Raw genomic sequence first — 20,551 nt, 5'->3', positions numbered from 1 at the left:
ACTTATTGTAATATTATAAAAAAAATAATTATAAACTAATGAACTATAAATGAGATCAAAATGCATACTGCAGAATGGGGATATCCAGCAGGAAAGGAATGTCAGTCCCATGAGGTTTAGTTTAACCCGGTAGCAGAATCATGTTTCTTAATGGTACTTCTAAGCAAGAAAAAAAACATGAGAAAAAAATCATCACTCACACAAACCATTTCATAATATATATCGAAGCATTTGTGATCAGTTTATGTATCATCTATTTTGGGGGGTTTAAATCATGGCACACATTTGGCCCGTCGCTGCTACTGGGTTAATTATACCTTTTTAGGCACACTGTTTATGAATTGCATATGTAAGGCTGTTTTTAGTAAAAAAATGTTACCTGAATTACACGGTTGGAAACTATGTCATTGAAGATGCAAAATATGCTTTTGATATTTTTTATCTCTTTATGCATCATGATGTTCCACTAGAAAATGGCCAGGAAAGAACCGTCCTACACTGAAGATGATGATACCTGTGGTCCGGCATCTGTAAATGATGTTAGGACTATACGCAAGGCAGGTAACGTCCTGTTCATGAACATTATACAGGCAAGATAGAAAACATGACGTGCTGAATTTTAAAAAATATAAAATATAACACAACTTGGCAAAAATTAAAGTTCAGTGTATGATGGTTCTCTCTGAATTTTTCTTTATAGTGGCATATCATAATGCACTAAGAAAAAAAATATGGAATGATTCCTGTCGTGCTGGATATCCCCCCTCTGTGGTATGCATTGGCTTGACAAACACCATCAAAGATCTTAAAGTTAATAATGAAAATGATTATATAAACTATTCTTTTATAGAAATATTCAAATCTTAATTTATGAAAATAATAACTTTAAAAAAAAACTACTTTCTTGAACTGATAGCCCCCGTTATGGCCATCAGTGCCTCGCCTATTTCCCAAAGACTTTGGCCAATATCCTGTACATGGTTGCCTAAATTCCCCATTTCAGTAAAATCTCGGGCGATATCCCGTAGATGGTTTCCATTCGTCCGTTGCTCCTCCACCAGGTCCTTCAGCAGACCTCGAATTTCCTTTTGGGTAGTAAGGAACTCAGGAACCAGTTGTAACTCGTGACCTGATGAATATGCAATTCATTAGGATACATCTGCTATTTGACGAGCATGTTCTGATGAATAGTAATGCCATTTAGTATTCCAGCAGAAGCAATGATGATTGAACAGCAATGGCATTCAATATATAAGAAGCTATGCAAGATCACTGGAGTTTACTATCTGCAGATGAGCAAGGCTTGGTGAACAACTAAGTAGGCAGTTATTTGACAGCTAGGTAAATAACTACAGTATTTGCTTGATGTTTGAATTACACTTCAACTTATGTTTGAAAGTAATGACTTTCTATTTCTATTGAAAAAAAAAAGGTATATAAAGAATGAGTAGGTACCTGCTGCTGTGGGAGTTGCTGGTCTACTACCACTTCTACTGGCAGGAAGGGAAGTTGACCTTTGGGGTTTAAGGGCACTGGGTCGTCGGACACTGGATGAGGCCGATGATGGGGGCACTTCTCCTGTTGGTTCACTATTGAAAGAAATCAAGGAAAATGTCATTGTTTCACAACACTTGGATTATAAGACTTTTTCTAAAGGACATATATTAGAAAAAGTGAAAATAAATGCATCTGCTGATTAAAAGGCACATATAATGTATATAATTACACAAATATGAACTGGTAAGGAGTAATATGAAAGTTCTCAACCAAGTGACCTTGTGAGGCCACTCTCTTGAGGTGAACCCAGAGGTGTTCTAACCTCCTCTGACACCTCGATTATTGTCGTACTCATCGAGGGAAACAGGTCATCATCAACAACATTTGTAGATGAGGAAGGTCCAGCAAAGGCACCTGAAAATAATAATAATAATAATAATAATAATAATAATAATAATAATAATAATAATAATAATAATAATAATAATGAGAACTATGCCATAGCGCCTGGGAAAAAAAAATGATCAGCTCAAACAGAGTCCGTTTATGGAAAAGGCATGGAGACAGTAAGCAGTAAGTAGAATAATGATGAAAAGTGAGGACGAAATCACTGCCTATCCAATGCATTATCATGTGAGTGTTGACTTTTGCTTTAAACTTATTAATCTCAACATTTATATATAATTAGGGAAATAGGAATGGGAAAATTGCTTATTTGTCCAAAAAATATGAATCAGCTTCCTGCTAACACACACACACACACACACACACACACACACACACACACACATAACAGGACAACATGTGGGTAGTCTTAGGCCACTTGGCGGTGATTGATTATAAATATATATATATATATATATATATATATATATATATATATATATATATATATATATATATATATATATATATATATATATATATATATATATATATATATATATATATATATATATATATATATATATATATATATATATATATATATATATATATATATAAATTTTTTTTCAGAAGATTTACCATATATATATATATTTTTTTTCAGAAGATTTACCAAAATATAAGGGTAAAGTTCTACTTTCCTACACTTCTCATCGGTTAGATCTCATTATTCTACGTATTTTGAACCCTATTTATGTGCGCCGTAAAATGCTAGAAAAGCCGCTAACAATTTCTGAAAAGTTGTGAGTTTTTTTGTGGCCGCCTAGGAGAACAATGGAGGGGAGCAGATTTAAGCAACTACAACCGAACTTTACGACCTGACAACTAACAGGGGGGAGGGGGGGGCTCGCTCCCCTCGACCCGACCCCCATATATGTGACTTATTTCTGTGAGGAGGCATTTCTCCCAACACCGGCTGGACCCCCGCCGCATATGGGTGCACTTCGTCGTGCTTTACATGAAGCTTTTGTCAATATTATCCAACTTTTCAAAAATCGATATCTGCGAAGTCCCACGTTAAAAGAGAGTCTGTTACTCTCGTCTGGACTCCGGACGCTGACGCCGCTTTCCTCGCTGCTAAGAAGGCCCTCAGCGACACAGTCATGCTGTCGTTCCCAGCCCATGACGCGGAGATCACCATAGCAGCAGACGCCTCCGACACTGGGACAGGTGCTGTCCTACAACAGTTCGTCGACAACGCCTGGAAGCCGATTGCCTTTTTCTCCCGTAAGCTCACCAAGTCTGAAGCCAAGTACAGCGCTTACGACCGGGAACTTCTCGCCATCTTCAAGGCTGTCAAGCGTTTCCGCTACTTCATTGGAGGCCGTCGTTTCCACGTGTTCACCGACCACAAGCCCCTCAACACTACCTTCCTGAGGAACAAAGACTCCAACACCACATCAACTTCGCCACATGGACTACATCTCGCAGTTCACCATCGACATCCAGTACATCAAAGGTGCAGACAACGCTCCAACTGACGCCTTCTCCCGCAACATTACCGCTGTGATGTCCTCTTCACTTGATTACGCCGCCATAGCCGCCGACCAGTCCGGTGACGCAGAGCTGGAGAAGCTTCTAGACAACCCGGCGCTTCAAATGAAGAAAATCACACTCCCAGGCACCAATGTCACTCTCTACGCTGACGTCTCCACGGCCAACGTCCGTCCTTACCTGCAACAGCGACACCGCTACCTCGCAGCGCCTGATGAGGTCCGGCTTCACTTGGGAGGGATTTAACAAAGATGTCAGACTGTGGACTAAAACCTGCACCGACTGCCAAGCCTCCAAGGTGACGTGACACACTCACTCTCCACCCGGCACCTTCACGCCCGTCACGGAGAGGTTCGACCACGTCCACATATACCTTGTCGGTCCCCTGCCACCCTCCGCAGGCCACCGCTACATCATCACTTGCGTGGATCAGTTCACACGCTGGCCCGAGGCCGCCCCCATCGATGACATCACTACGGACGCCGTCGCCCACACCTTCATCGCTACTTGGGTCTCCAGGTTCGGCGTCCCTCTCAGCCTCACCTCGGATCGCGGCAACTAGTTCGACGTCCCTCTCAGCCTCACCTCGGATCGCGGCAACTAGTTCGACGTCCCTCTCAGCCTCACCTCGGACCGCGGCAACCAGTTCGAGGCTAACGTGTGGAACAAAGTTATGACCCTCCTCGGCATCTGCCGCTACAGAACGTCTAGCTATCACCCGCAGGCTAATGACATGGTCGAGCGCTTCCATCGGCAGCTGAAGTCATCCCTCAAGGCCTCCACTCAGCGCGACAACTGGTTCCTGGCTCTAACCTTTGTCCTCCTCGGCATCAGGTCCTCCCTGAAGGAAGACTTGCACCACTCCTCGGCTGAACTAGTTTACGACACCTGCGGCATCCAGGACTTCGCCCCCCGCCTCAAAGGTGCCATGAGGAGCCTTCAGCCGGTGCAGCCTCGCTCTTCCCCGAAGAAGACCTTCGTCAGCCAGGACCTCGACACTTGCACCCACGTCTTCCTGCGCGTGGATGCCGTCCGGCGGCCCCTGTACCAGCCCTACCAAGGACCCTACCGCGTCCTGAGACGGACCAGAAAGATTGTCACGATCGAAAATCATGGTTCTCAGGACGCGGCATACTTGTTGGCCTCGGACCTGTCGCCCCAGCTCTCCGTCGCCAAAACAACACCGCCCGTGCCACAACACCCCCGTACCAGGAATATATTGTTCGTTCTTTGAAGTCATTGGGAGGGGAGTACTGTAGCAGCCATAGTCACCCCTGCAAATGGACACACACTCTCTCGGTGACTCTTCAGAGAACGTGGCCCGGGAGCACAAATTTAGTGTTTTCATTATTCCTGGTGTTCCTGTCGCTGTCTCTTCTCTTTGATGTCCGTGTTGCGTCTTAATTGTTTATTTATTACTACGTGTTTATCGTCCACTGTCTGTCCTCGTCTTGCTACAGTTCTCTTCTACATATTGTTCTACATTTACACCAACACTTCCATGTCATTCAAACTACACAACCTCCACATAAACACAAATACACTCAAACACGTCTTCTGTGTGTCTCGTCAATCCCTATGACCTGTGATTTTTTGTGAATAAAATAACCCTGACGGATATTACCTTCCTCTATCCGTGGACCAATTAGCGCTTAGAACACTCACTAAATCACCTACAACCCCTGGGGCTGTTGGGTGCGGTCTGGCCCCAATATCCAGCCTGCCCTTCTTGGGCTCTGTGGTGGGTGGGGGTGTGGTCAAATGAAAGACAAAAATAATGTATCGGTAAAAACAGTTTGCCCCGGCCTGCCTCACTCTGACGTCCGCCTGTCTCCGGAAATTCCCACCAGGTCCTCTCGGATCGCCACCGGGGAGCCTGTCACGGTTCCTGACGGTGCTTGTGGGAAGTCCCTGCCACCTAGAGCAACGATCGGCAACCTGCGGCTCCGGAGCCGCATGCAGCTCTTTCAAGAGACCCGTGGGGCCCTTGCCATCTAATTAAAAATGTCCAAATTATCTGGGAATCACTTCACATTTAAATGAAATTAACAGGAAACTACAAGGAAGGGGGAAAGACTGCATTGTTGCTTTTGGAAGAAGTGCTTTCATTTGAGCGAAATTTATCAATGTTAGTCAGATGGTTTGTGAGCGAAGTAGAAGTGGGGTTGTCGATTTTGTATCCCCATATAGAATGGGAATTGAATGTGAAAAGGAATGCAAAATAATTTTGAATGGTGAAGAAATGGAGAAGGTCAACGAGTTTAAGTACCTTGGATCAGTTATGTGTAAGCATGGTGGTATGGAGGGAGAGATAAGAGAAAGGGCATTGCAAGGAAGAAGGGTAATAGGGTCTTTGGGACGAATCACGAATGGCAGAAGTGTGAGCATGGAGGTAAAGAGGGATTTGAGAAATACAATAATAGTACCAACCCTCACATATGCAAGTGAAACGTGGGCCTGGAATGAAAGTCAGAGGTCTAGAGTGCAGGCAGTGGAAATGAGTTATTTGAGGAGTGCTTGTGGTGTGAGTAGAATGGATGGAATGAGATATGAAAGTGTGTGTGAGCGTTTTGGAATGTGTCACAGGGGTGAAGGGAAGAAGTGTGGAGTGGTGGAACAAATGAAATGACAGACTTTAAAGTGGTTTGGCCACATGGAGCGAATGGAGTAGAGTAAGATGAACAGAAGGGTGTATGTGAGTGAGATAGAAGGAGGGAATGCTAGAGGACGACCTCCAGTGAAATGGAGAGATAGGATGCAAGAGTATGTGAGGGAGAGGGGTGAAAAATCAGTGGGGAACTTTGAGCAGGCAAGGATAGGGTCTGGATAGAGAAAGTTGGAAGCTCTTCTGCCATGGCCATCCTTTTGTGGGAGCTCCCAGGAGCAGGCGTCGATGAAAGATGATGATGGTGTTTCCATTTATACTCAGTGCAATGAAAAGAGAACTTAATGACAGGAAATGTAGTAAAAATAATCAGTAGCTAAAACATTGGGAACTATGACAACACTGTTCAGTTGTGTGGGCAGGCAGACAGACAGACAAACAGACAGTTTACTGTCAACCATCACTGGTCGGCCACTCACGCGAGGAGGGAAAGTGTGCTGCTTTTTTTTGTAATTTTGTTAAGTTGTTACGCTCATTTCAATGCTGTATACATACAGCAACGTGGAATATGCAAACATGGTGTTCATTATACGAGCTGTGTTACGGGTAACGGGAGTGCCATGGCTGCTTTATAATACTCAAGAGAATACCTAAACAGTAAGTCCTTCCTTCACACACACACACACAAAACATTCCTCACAGGACACCCTGTATATGAATATAAATAGAACCACAAGTCCACAACCATCCTGCAGTCAAATTTGCCCCTATTTTTGTACTTAATTTCATTCCAGGATTTCCTGGGATGGATGTGCAAAAATATCCAAGGATTATTAAACCTTGAAAATTGTCCGGGATTCCGGGAAACAATTCCTAGTATCAAGTATGTCAAAAAGTTTAAACTATATCACCCTCACTGGTTTGCTTGTTTGTTTCCCTTTGTTTCATTCAAGCTCAGAAACTTCACACAAGAAATTTCTGAGTCAGAAAAAAAATAATATAGTTCTGTAAGTGACTCCTTACTGTGAGGTGTCAGGTGATGGCTGCACAGGTCCCTGAATGCTGGAGGGCTGCAGTCCATCTCTGTGGTCCAATAAGTGTCTGAAAGATGGTTCATGAAAAATTATAATTTATAGATAAAGCCTACCTTCCTCTTCTACCCTGAACCCTCCTGACAAGAGAGTAAGATATGAATGATTTTCAATTACATATTGATGGGCTGGGAAAAAAATACCTATGAGTGATTACTGTAATTACACCTCAGTACAAGCTATATGCAGGTTAGTGAAACACAACACTATGATAATTACCTGCTATCATTACATGTTCAAGATTTTCTACACTTGTTACAAAAATGCTTAACATTACATGCAAACACAGCCATAAATTGCAACAAGTTGACAGCTCAAACCATATGCAATGAAAATTACTTACTTATCAAAGTAAAGCATAATAAGCACATGAAGTATGAACATATAGTTAAATATAAGAAAGGAACACCACATCACAACCGCACAACTGGTAATAGCTGTACACACCTGTCACAGTGCAACTGGCTCTGGAGGAATGGCCTCAGGTTGTTGTATGGAGTACGGCTCTTGAGCTTCTTCCCATTGCTCACAGCCTCAAGTGCCACACGGTTTGAGGAGTCGATGTCAAGGACTCTGTTGAGTGTCAGTAGGTTACAGAAACCTAAATGACAAAAATGGAGCACACACAAAAATACAATTCCTTTAACATCAGTACTCACTTGTATGGACCAGTCCACTTCTGCTCCATTATCCCACCCTTCCGAGTCTCATTGCGAAGGTTTCTTTTAAGAACCTTCATCCCTACAGAGAAGCTGAAGGTCTTCACTCCTCTTGCTTTCCTGTTCCTGTACTCAGCCTTCTGCTTTTCTTGGGCTGCTTCAACTCTCTGTTCCCGCTGCATAATAAAAGTAAAAGCATAAGCATTGATAGCACTATGATGACCGGATTAATTGTACTGAAATATACATTTCCTTGTGCAAAAGATGCTTGTAATGTATGGTACAATATGGATGAAAGAATGATCCTATGTAGCAGGACTTGAATTGGAATAAACGTCGAGTGTTTAATCTGGCCATATATCTGCAGTCATTACATTGAAATAGTTTGGAGACCGAATAAAGTCGGGCTAAAGCAGAGAGTCAATCTGGCAATGAATGTACTATGCTGAAACATAAATTATAGCATCAATGTAAAAGTTATGGTATTTTTCTTCGGTACTACTGCCAGACTTAAGAACATTAGCATCAGGAAATATAACACATGACGTCCTTAGCCAGACCTTGGAGTGCAGTTCTTCACGCCTCTGGTCCTGCTCTTTGACACACTCCGCAATGTCCTCGGAAGAGGGCAGTTCAACAAGTTCTTCAAAGAACTGTAACAAAAAGAAACTGCAAAAGAAGATTACTTGAGAGGCACTAGACATATTCTTCAATTCTTGTGAGATATACACTTTTCTTCCAGAATTTGCACATTACATATGAATCTACTTTCTACTTACTTCTGGTGTGGTACTCCTTCCCTCTGGTTGTGCAGAAGCCTCAGGAGCAAATGTAATTTCTTCCTAAAAATATTTTTTTCAATTGAACTGAAATTACGGTCATTAGGCACAAGAACAACTCTTCATATTTTTTTGGTTTGTGATTGAAAGCTTCATATTTTAATGGAACCAATAGGAGTTGATTTCTTATATTAATTCAAACACTGGTGGTTACCTGGTGAAGTGGCCGGTGCTCACGAGCAAACATCAACCGGAAAGGTGTGAACCCGGTGGTCCGCTGCTTTTGGGTACGGATGCTATAGGCGACTTCATCCAGGAAGTTTGGCCAGTCGGTCTTGGTCGCGTTGCAGAGCTTGGAAAGCCTGGTCTCCAGAGTCTGGTTAATTCTCTCTGCCAGTCCATTAGTCTGCGGATGGTAGGCAGACGTGATACTCCTCCGGATCCCGTAGAACTTGCAGAGTTCGTCGTTGATCTGTGGGGAATGAAGAGGTCAAAGTAGCAGCAGTAATACAACAGGTGTTATAATAGTATCATTTGTTTGCAGTGTTAATAATACCTGAGGTTTGTTCAGCATCTTAGAGCTAACGAAGCATTAGATGATGTAAATGTCCTCCTCTGACAACTGTATTGGTAATAATGCACCTCTCAGGCATACCTGAATATAACATTACATCCTGATGACCATTCCATGAATTACAACAGAAATAACAGTAACATAAAGACTTACCGAGGAACAAAACTCACGTCCGTGATCAGTCAGGATCCTTGCAGGCTTGCCCCACCTAAGGAAAGCAGATGTCATTACACATGAAAAAAAATCTGCATCTTTTGTATCACATTCTTATATTATGCCTAAACATAATCAATTGATGGTTATGATAAAATTTCATAATTAGTTCAAACAATATGGCAAGGCAAAGAACTTTTATACAAGAACTAAAGTGAGCTTTTAATTGAAATACAATTGATGAAATAAAACAGTTGTGAGAAGCAACAAACAGAGAAATATATGGAGTGGTACGACTGCACGGACTTTTACATGCATTGATGACAAAACATGCTGCAACCTCAAAACAACTGTGGTAATACATGATTAAATAAATAATGATTACCAGTAGCAAACTCATCAGCTTGGACTCATTCCGTTTCACTAATTTTCAAAATAGGGAAAATATCGTGGATGGATTGTATGACAGAATTTTCTTTTAAATGATTCTACCAATGATGAATATGTTTTGTTTATTACATCAGATTGTTGAATGTTTGCATATTTTTTGAAGGCAAAAAATCAGTCACGGTGATGATGAGGTAAACTTCAAAGGAAAACAATGAAAACTAAATTAATCTTGACATCAGGATACCTTTTTTAAGATGGATTGTTTAGCATCCAAACTGACTATTTGAAATTACATTCATAAGTAGTGATGACATGGCAGTAAATATTTCATCCAAGTGCGGAAACTAATGATAAAATTTACCTGTGGATAAAGGAGCGTATGCACCTGGACACCCCATAAGCTGTCTGATCTCTAAGTGGGAAGAAGTCGACAAACTTTGTGTAGAAGTCGACAAACGTGCAAATGTACCTGTAGCCTTCATCACTAACAGCCATTGGACCTGGATAGTTTAATAAAGCAGGAAGCAAAAAATACATCATGCAAAGCCATCAAAACCCAACATAACCAATTACATCAGCTTGTGCAGACACTAGGTAAAGCTAGATAAATCACCCATGCTAGATCAAATTATACAGGCAAAGAGAAAGTGCATTATAACCCAGAAAGAGAGAGAGAGAGAATTATTGTGTTCCATGAACAACAATGAGAGCTAACTACCATGCATTATAAAGCATTGTTCTTTTCATATTTACAATTATCATAAAGTAAACCCAAAAGAGTAAGATGGCTGGCATTTGAGGTAGCTCACATATGTACAAAGTTTTAAGCAAGGCATTTGACAGTTAAAAAAAGGCAGATGGTTCCTGAGAGATTGATTAAATTGGTGAGACTTTGTAAGAAAACTCAAAGAGGTTTCATACAATGTGAAGGCTCCACTTGGAATGTTATAGGAGTTTAGCATCAGGCGGAGAAGAACAGCCTATATATAGAGATATAGATGAGAGTTGCAACCAAAACCAGGCATTCCAAAAGCACAACCCAGAAAAGGCCCACAAGACATCAAAATGGTATCTGACCTGTCTCGTGACCTACAACAGTAACTATACATGGACAAAAGCATGTATATAGATATGCATGCATATATGTGTGTGCAAGGGAGTTCTACAATTATGCAAGGGATAAGTTTTTGAAAGGATCATGTAAATTTAAGCTTGAACAGAGATAGTGCGATTTCAGCTTCAAAATCTAACTTTGAATCACTCATTTGTTGTATCCTTGTGTATGAGAAATATGAGCCTAATAAGAACATAAGAACGTTGGAATCTGCAGGAGGCCGGTAGGCCTATACAAGGCAGTTCCTTTTAGCCTAAGCTCCCGTGTATCTAACCCCACCTAATATCGCTGTCCATGAATATATCTAATCTATTTTTGAATGTGACAATTGTATTGGCACTCACCACATGACTGCTAAGCCTATTCCACTCATCCACAACCCTGTTAGTAAACGAATTTTTGCCTATGTCCCTGTTAAATCTGAATTTATCAAGTTTAAACCCATTACTTCGTGTCCTACCCAGTTCTCTTACCAACAAAACCTTATGAATGTTAAAAGAACTAACAGTTTTCCTTTGTGCTATTATAAATTTGCGAGAAGACAAATTCGAAGAGTTAGGAATTCTGTGTCTGTGTGTGTGTTGGAATATATGTACATTTGATTTCTTAACTTTTTTGCTTACCTAATACTTGTACCATTTTTAAAAGAAACCCCAAGCCAAACCACCCAGTAACACTTTACACATATCTGATCCTCACCGACCAAGTCGACTCCTATAAGTTCCAACGGCTCCTTCACCTTTATGGGACGCATCTCTGGGGCCTTTGTCTTCATTGGCGTGTAGTGCTGGCACTTACTACATGTTTCAATCTAGAAAACAAATGTGAAAACTGTGAGAAAATTGCTTGAGGATTCAGCAAAACAATTCTGGAGAGTATTGAATTAGCTAACAATCATTTTAATTGTATCAACTTTCTGTAAAGATGCACTACTTGTGATCAGGTATTTCATGCAATACATAAACAATATTTACATACATAATGTTTCATGTCCTGGGTCATGTTTCGCCAATAGTAAACTGAGGAGACATTCTGACAAGTGGTAACCCAGCCGCTATGCCCTGCAGTGGGACTGCTGTGATCACAGCAGCAACCTCCTCAACAGACCTCACCACGAGCTGCCGAGGCTTCCCATCATGGTCCACTCTGTACAACTTCTGATATGTTTATAAATGCATAATAATCCCAGTATGAGAAATGCAAGAGAAGCTTCCATACAAGGCCACTCCACGACAATGACAACAGATTTTAAACCACAGCTGCAACTTGCTTTGACACTCATCTTTGCTTCCATGAACCCTGCACCTGTGCTAGAGAGAGCCTGTCACTCAAAGTTGTATTAAATTTAACTCCTTCAGGTGGTTGGGACACAACCTCTGACAATGAGCTGGTCCTTAGCACTAATAAGCAGTGGGTAGGGACACTGGCAATAAAGCAGCAACCCATCTCTTTCCTACCTTACTACAGAATGGATATCAAAATGTTAGAATCGGTGCAGAGGAGGATGACTAAGATGATTCAGGGGTTGAGGAACTCTCCATACGAGGAAAGACTCAAACATTTAAACTTGCATTCTCTGGAAAGGCGAAGGGTGCGTGGAGACATGATCGAGGTTTATAAATGGATGAAGGGCTTTAATAAAGGGGATATTCATAAGGTTTTTTTGGTAAGAGAAACGGGCAGGACACGAAGTAATGGGTTGAAACTGGATAAGTACAGATTCAACAGGGATATAGGCAAAAATTGGTTTACTAACAGAGTGGTGGATGAGTGGAATAGGCTTAGCAGTCATGTGGTGAGTGCCAATACAATTGTCACATTCAAAAATATATTAGATAAATTAATGGACAGCTATACTAGGTGGGGTTAGATACACGGGAGCTTAGGCTCAAAGGAACTGCCTTGTATAGGCCTACCGGCCTCTTGCAGACTCCTACGTCCTTATGTACATAAGGATGAAAAGTGGGATATCTTTATTTATAATCAGTATACCATAGCATATCTTATACTACAGCCATGGCCATGAAATCAATCCCTTCTCCCTTTCCTCTACTAATCACATTATCAAAATAAATCATCATTAAGCTCATGAGAGAAAATCATGAACACAAACTGCCGCAAAAGTGTACATTCTTCAACACATAACCACTTTAATTAATTTCAAATCTTGGCCTCTGTTTATTGCAGATAGCATCAAACAGACTTTCAAACAGATAATCAAAAACAATCACTTACCCTGCTCATCCCACTGGAAGGGGCGTGCCCATCGCAATACTTTCCGCTGCTCAACACCCTTAAGTCCAGAGGCATGCCTTCTGGTCCTCAAGTAGATGATGAGTCACTCATACATGATGTTGTCCTCAGCAAACCTCTGTATGCAGGCCAACTCATACTCCTCAGTAGTACAGTTGGACCTGATGATGAATTTTAATTATCAGTATTATGCTTCACTGCAACCAGTCAAGTAAAGTTGCATGTCAACTTGACATACACTGAGAAAATAATGACATGTGGTAGGGTATGTCTTTTCTGAAACTATACGTGTTAATAAAAAACACTTTCAGATATATAATATATACATACATATATACAATAATATAATACAATAAATATAACATATACAATATGTAGAAGCACAGGCAGTAGAAAACCAAACGATGAACAGATGCTGAAACTAGTAAAGCTTGCCAGTGAACTAAATAATAATTATATCCTTGTAACAGCTGGTTTAATTTTCCAGGTAGCTATAAATTGGCTGGATATGATACTGTTAGAGGCAGTGATATGAGTACTCCATTTAAATTTCTGGAATGTCTTGGAGGCTGTTTCCTTATTCAATATGTACATATCCCTTAAATATTTAGAAGGAAGTCAGAGCTCCACCCTTGATTTGATAATCACTTCAGAGGAAAATGTGAGCAATTTAAAAAGTGAAAAGTCTATTGGGTAAAAGTGACCATGTTGTATTAAATTGCGACTATATTTGCTACAGTGATGAGAAAAAGGGACAACCGATGAGCCCATTGGTTTTCCAAACTATATTTCCGTTTGGATTTCTGCAGCTGAGTCTCACTTAAAGCTGTTAGATAGTGTTCAACCAGATTAAATTTCTTCTTCTGAATCTTGAGATTAATCTTCAGCATCGTCGCCTGGTGGGATAATTATCCCATTTTTTCAAAATTATGTTTAATATCGACCAACCATTACATCGTCGCTTGCCTGCCCGATGTAATACATCACAATTTTCCTGGTGTTTCATCCCAGCGACCGTCAAATTGTGGGATACACTTACTAATGTGATTATTAATTCTAGTAATTGTGAAACATTTAAAGAACATGTGAATGGGTTTCTTCTCTCTTAGCTCGCTACCTACTAGATTTTTCTCCATCTTCGTTTTCTTTGCTTTCTCCTTCATTCTGTATTTTCCGATATCGGTGAAGTGTCGCCCGCTGGGCCTTTTGGCTTATAGCATTTGTGCTTTCCGGCAGGTCACCTTCATTGATTCATATAATAATAATAATAATAATAATAATAATAATAATAATAATAATAATAATAATATTTTTCAAAAAGAGAGATTGTGAAAAAAATACAAATTTGATAAATGAAACAGACAGGAGACAGGATATTTATGGAGGGTTATTGGATGAAATGTAAGAGAAATATAAAAGTAAAATGCATACATTCTATGAAAAATGTATAGCAGTGGCAAAAGCAGGACAAGACAGAAATAAAAAGCCACCATGAATGAATGCGAGAGCCACTAGAGCCAAGACAAAGAAGTATTTTGCATGGAAAGTAATATTAGTAATATTAGTACACCAAACTTTCCCTGATCCAACCATGCAATAACATCATTTGTTACACTACACAGAGCAGATTATGTAGAATATAACTTCCTATAGGCAGACTGCTTATCAGGTAAGGCATGGATAGTTGATAAATATCATAAAAATTGAACTAAAATTACATTCTCCACTATCTTAGACAAAAATGAAAGGTTAGAGACAGGTCTATATCAAGTATATGATATAGATATCAAGTATATGATATAGATATCAAGTATATGATCAAGTTTACTTTTCAAGGTGGGTCTGACACTTCCCAGCTTTTCTTTCTGAGGAAAAACACACTGCTGGATACTTGAATTTATAATGCATAAAATAAATTTTAAGAGCTCATAGAAGCCTCCCTCACTAGCTATATCAGATAGGGGCATCGGATCGTTCACACAGTACGTTACCTTAATAGGTTTCATTAAGTCACGTAACTTCTCAATACTAATATCATGAAAAGATGACAAGCCAACATAGGGGATATCAGGCAAATAATTTGATTTCATCACCAAGCCTCCCTGAAAGTTACCAACAATTTTTTTAATCTTTTCATCGAAGAAGTTTATAAATCTATTAGCTAGATCAGCATCAGTATAGCCATCTGGAAGCCTTCTAGTGTTGCTCCTATTACCCGTTAGCGTGTTTAAGATTGAATACAGCCGTTTAATGTCTGAACCAGCTTCAATAATCTTCTCTCTATAATAAGTACACTTTCTTTGTCTAATTAATCTATTCACAGTATTCCAAGCACTAACATAACCACTGCGGGAATCTTCCGTACGCAAACTACGCCACCTCTTTTCCTTAAGTTTTCTAGTTTTGATGGCATTCTTAATCTCGGTATTGAACCAGGGTGTGTTTTCCCTCACTTTAATGTCTTTAGTGACTACTGGACACATGTTGTTATATTCAGTCTGTAGTACAGTATTATAAAGGTGGACCAGACAAACTAGACAACCATCCATTGTCACATTGTTTCTGTGCTCATGGGAACAACTTTTCTGGATTTCAGTTGTTAATTTGTTCAGTACATTATCAACTAATGCTTTAGGGTCATAGCTACTCTTAAGTCTAAAAGTGATAGTTTTCTTCGTTTTCAAGTCTCTACTCCATCCACAGTATATGTAAATAACTTATGATAAGGAGATATAGTAAAATCTGGCTCAATATCTAACTGATTGACGCTAACACCCATGGGATCACAAAGCACAAGGTCAAGCATGTAGCCAGAGCGAGAGGTTACATCGTTTACTTTATTTATACAATATAAAGAATCTAACAGCAATAAAATCACTCCTACACTGATCATGTACATCATCCATCCAAATATTTAAATCCCCAGAAATAAACATTTTACCATGTGAATGATCACAGCCCTCCAGATATTCAGTAAATTCCTCAAAAAACAGCTGACAATTTGTATTTGGTGGTCGATAAATGACAACAAAAGTTAATATGGTGGAGGCAATTTTCTTAATTGAGAAAATTAATTAGTATTAATAACTATTCCTACTCCACCTCCCCTTCTAGTACCTCTTGAAGTGTGCATGAATGTGTGAGTAGTGTCATTTCCACAATTTCAGATTTGTCGGATTCATTTAACCATGTTTCCGCAATACCCAAAACATCATATGACTTTTCAGCGATTAATTCTCGTAGTTCAACAGTCTTATTCCTTACTGACTGAATATTAACAAACCCACATTGAATATTACCATTTCTCCTAGTATCCATGATCAGTCATATCCCTCGGCCTGTTTAGCTCAATTTCTAAAGTTTTACATTGCCTGCTGTTAACCTTATGGTTTGTTTCTGGCATTGATAGTCGCACACAATTAATACACTTATACGAATTACTGGAACTCTCCCTAGTCAAATGATTACCAGCACACTTGGCACACACAACAGCATCACCATTTTTCTTAAAATTACAGTTATGCTCAGTATGTCTATACCTTTGACAAAAATAGCAATTAAATACATGATACCTATCCCTAACATTATACCTGGCCCACTGCAAGCACACATCAACATGCCTGTGAATGAGCTCTATTATTTCTGGGGTGCACCTTAGAATGAAATGACTAGTATTACCATGTGCAGGCTTAGTGAAAATCAATTCAATCTCGTCATCTTTACACTCTTCCATGGACACATTACAAATCATTATCTTGGGAGCATACTTCTTAGTCATCCTAGTTTCGACATTCCTCAATACACTACTTATCTTATTAGCTGCCCTTTTCCCCTCTTGCTCGTTTGCAAAGTCCATCACAACATTACCTCCTCCCGTAAACTTCGTGTTGACCACTGGTACATCTTTCAGGACTTTAACCAGCTCATTCTTTCTACTGACAGCATTATTATGTGAATCAAGTGACTTTACAATTAGCACACTCTTTTTCTTTTCTGCAGCAGCATATGTATCACTTTTCTGACCTTTATCAAAGTGCAAATTAACCATAGTGTTAATAATCTCCTCTTCCGTGTCAACCAGCACATTTTTCTTTTTATCTAACACAACTTCAGCACCTGAACCCTCAACAGTGACTACATTTACAACTGCGCTGACTATTTCATCTTTAACTTCATGAATTTTCTGGTGTAAGCTCTCTGAATTGACCACTAACCTTGATATGCACTCACTAATCTCTGGCATTACTCCACCCTCCTCCAACTTTTCTGTAAGTGCACGGTTCTCAAGCTTTAACTGCTGATTTCCCTCAGTCAGCTTGCTAATCACACTCTTCATGCTCTCATACTCATTGTAGCAGTCCATCACCTTCTTCCTACATGGTTTACACATCCAATCCACCTTCTTTAGATCCCCATCCTGTACACTATGAAGAAACAGACACTTCTTAGGCGACCATTTCTCACAGACATCACACGCTACCCAATTTGAGGAAAATTCTTGCCCCTTAATACACTGCTGACATTTAATAGAGCCCGCCATTCTGTACCCATATGCAGAATACAGTATTTCAGACACGACAGACTGTAGAGTTGAGTAGGTTCATACTCTTAATGCACCACTGCCCGAATGCACCAACCCTAGGTCTGAATGTACCAAAGGGAGGGTAAAGAGGGTTGTGACAGGTGTGTGGGGCGTACAGAGGGTCATGGCAGGTGTGTGAAGGGCAGGGCCGTAGCAAGAAGTGAGGGCCCCCCCAACAAAAAATAAAACATTGTGGGGCCCTATACAGACAACCGAGTTTCGTTCCGAGCTGCCCCTTACCCGCCCTTTCTGTCCTCAAAAAACTTAACTCTAAGGAACTGGGGTGACTAACCAGGTGCGTGAACCCTCAACACAGCACAGCCCATTCTTAACCAACCCACGCCACACCACGGCGTCACGCGGCATGCGGTCAGCACCCACCTTGAAAGTTATCTTTAATTTACCAACTGAATCGAAATGGATACCAATATATAAACACGTACGCCTCAAAGGTGTCCTTCTCCATGTTGTTGAGATCTGAGGTGGTCTGCATCACAAGTAAGTCCACTCACTAGAGTCAGAGCAATGTCAGTAACACCCAACCTTAACAGAGTCTAGAGAGCTCTTGCTCTTGCTCTTGCTGTACAGGTGACCCGTTGGAGAGCCAGGCCTTCGTATCGGCACACCCTGTAAAAATAAAGCAACACAAGCAGTATCCATTACAAATCTTCCAATTCCCTATTTCTTGCACACCACATCTTTTCCAGAAAACTCTTCATGGCTTCTATAATTCTATCATTTGCTTCATCACTCAGTCCCAGCAGCAGCAACATCCATTCCCTCTCTGTCCTTGCAATCCTCCCATTCACATCCTAGCCCATCTCACTCAGTGCCACCCTCATCATCTCCGTCCTTTCTCTCCGGTACCTCCCGCACACCAGTATCACATGCACGACAGTTTCATCCACACCCCTGTCACACATCTGACACACTTTGCTGCGGGACTCAGACCACCTGTAGTTTCTTGCATTCACATTCATACACTGCGCTCGAGCTTAGAAGAGAAGATCACCACCCAGGCTTCCATCATACCAGCTGACACACTGCGGGGCTTCCTTTTCCCTGTACCATTCCAAAGTAGTCTTTCGCTCCATCACATGCTTCCACCTCCTCAGACCGTCACCTTTCACTGCACTGTCTATCTCTTTCTTCCACTTTCTCACATTCCATTCTAGGCCCTCACTATTTCTGTCAGTCACCTTCCATTCAAAGAAACGCCTCCCTTCCTCTCTGCTCACCCACCTGACTCGCATACCACTGTCACCAACCATTCTCATGCAGTTTTTAATCCATTTGCTCTCATGCACACTCCACAAGTAAACCTTCCGTGCCAATCTCGCGTCATCCATTCGTTCCAGTCTGACTTTGTATCTAAAGGTAGCCTTCCTAAATCTTTCCCTAAAGGTACTCCACCCCATATCACCCCTCAATGCTTCCACCGCTGCATACCTTGGTGCATTCAAAGCTAACCTACCGATCCTATTTTGCCCTACTTCCAATTTATCCATTTCCAACTCACTCCATGTAATCACCTCCATCCCATACATCACACTCGGCACTGCTACACTCTTCCACACCTCTCAGCACATCATACTTACACGCTCTCATTCTTGCCGCACTTCCCAGACGGCCCACCCATTGATTAACTAGGCTAATGTTCTCATTCTTTGTCCTTTCACATCCTCTCGGACTCATCCATACACCCAGGTACTTGTATGCATCTGTTTGCCCTAGCTCTGTGTCTCCTAGCCTCCAGGTCCTATTTCTCTCATCTTCTGCCCCATTCACAACCATTATCTGACTTTTCTCACTACTATATTTCACTCCAAAATCTCTCCCATGCTCATTTACCACATCTAATAGTTCCTGCAGTTCCTCCGCTGACTCACTCATGACTACCACATCATCTGCATATATAAGCACACTTACCCTGTCTTCTCCCACTTTTACTCCTGCATTCTTTCTCCTCATCCTGGCTGCCAACTCCTCAGTGTACAGACTGAAGAGAGTTGGAGACAGGATGCAGCCCTGCCTAACACCTCTTTCACTCCTCACCCACTCTGTCTCTAATGCTCCTAACCTATACCTGGCTCTTGTATCCACATACATGCTCCTAATGATTCGCACTATCTTATCACTCAAACCTACTTTCTCCAGTACCTTGCACATCACCTCCCTGTTCACTCTATCATACGCTTTCTCAATATCAAGAAACCCAAGATACAACGGACTTCCATTCTTCCTTTTCCTCTCTATCATCTCATTTACCACATACATATTGTCCTCTGCTCTCCTGTCTGTGCGAAAACCATTCTGCACCTCACCCAGCACTCTCTCTCTTTCAATCCACTTACACAACCTTTCATTCAACACAGCACAGAAAATCTTTCCCACCGTATTCGCCAGGGCTATCGGCCTATAATTCTTCAGCTCTTTCTTACTCTTATGTCCTCCCTTGTGTATCAGAGTCACTCTGCATTCGTTCCATTCCCGAGGCACTCTCTCATTCTCCCATACACAGTTGAATAGCTCAGTCATCCTGTCTATCACCACCTCACCTCCATTCTTATACAATTCATACGGGATCTCATCCAGCCCTGCTGCCTTGCAATTCTTCTGCTTCTTCAAACATACCTCGACTTCCTCTCTGCAAATTCTCTCATTCAGCTCACCCGCATCCTAGCATCCTAGCAACTAGCGTGTAGCGTCGGTCGCGGGCTGCGGGCGGTGGTGGCCGTGCAAAGAGACTATATACGAAGAGATAGTGGTATGTAGTAATTCCTCAGGCGTGCGGAAGTAGCGCCATCTATTGCAGCCACCAAAAACGTCACTTTTCAGGGGTAGCTTAACTATTTTTGAAGTACCTGCCACAGCACCTATCCAGCCCTCACTTATTTTTTTTTTCATTGTAAA

At 41.1% G+C, this 20,551-nt stretch overlaps 1 long non-coding RNA gene across 1 annotated transcript; it reads right to left on the bottom strand.

The window, feature by feature from the left end:
• Window positions 1-275: 275 nt before the first annotated feature.
• On the bottom strand, window positions 276-11,905 carry LOC126988832 (uncharacterized). The gene is made up of 12 exons (XR_007742567.1): window positions 11,782-11,905; window positions 11,503-11,614; window positions 9,300-9,354; window positions 8,787-9,044; window positions 8,573-8,635; window positions 8,354-8,462; window positions 7,794-7,969; window positions 7,582-7,707; window positions 7,067-7,144; window positions 1,820-1,911; window positions 1,456-1,589; window positions 276-1,129 (listed from the first exon to the last, which is right to left on the bottom strand). It is a non-coding gene; the product is annotated as an uncharacterized LOC126988832 (long non-coding RNA).
• Between the last annotated feature and the right edge of the window lie 8,646 nt (window positions 11,906-20,551).

The sequence above is a fragment of the Eriocheir sinensis genome, unplaced genomic scaffold (assembly GCF_024679095.1).
Source record: "Eriocheir sinensis breed Jianghai 21 unplaced genomic scaffold, ASM2467909v1 Scaffold1, whole genome shotgun sequence".
NCBI classification, from domain to species: domain Eukaryota; kingdom Metazoa; phylum Arthropoda; class Malacostraca; order Decapoda; family Varunidae; genus Eriocheir; species Eriocheir sinensis.
Note: the sequence above shows the minus strand (reverse complement) of the source record. Positions and strands in the feature narration are given on the sequence as shown.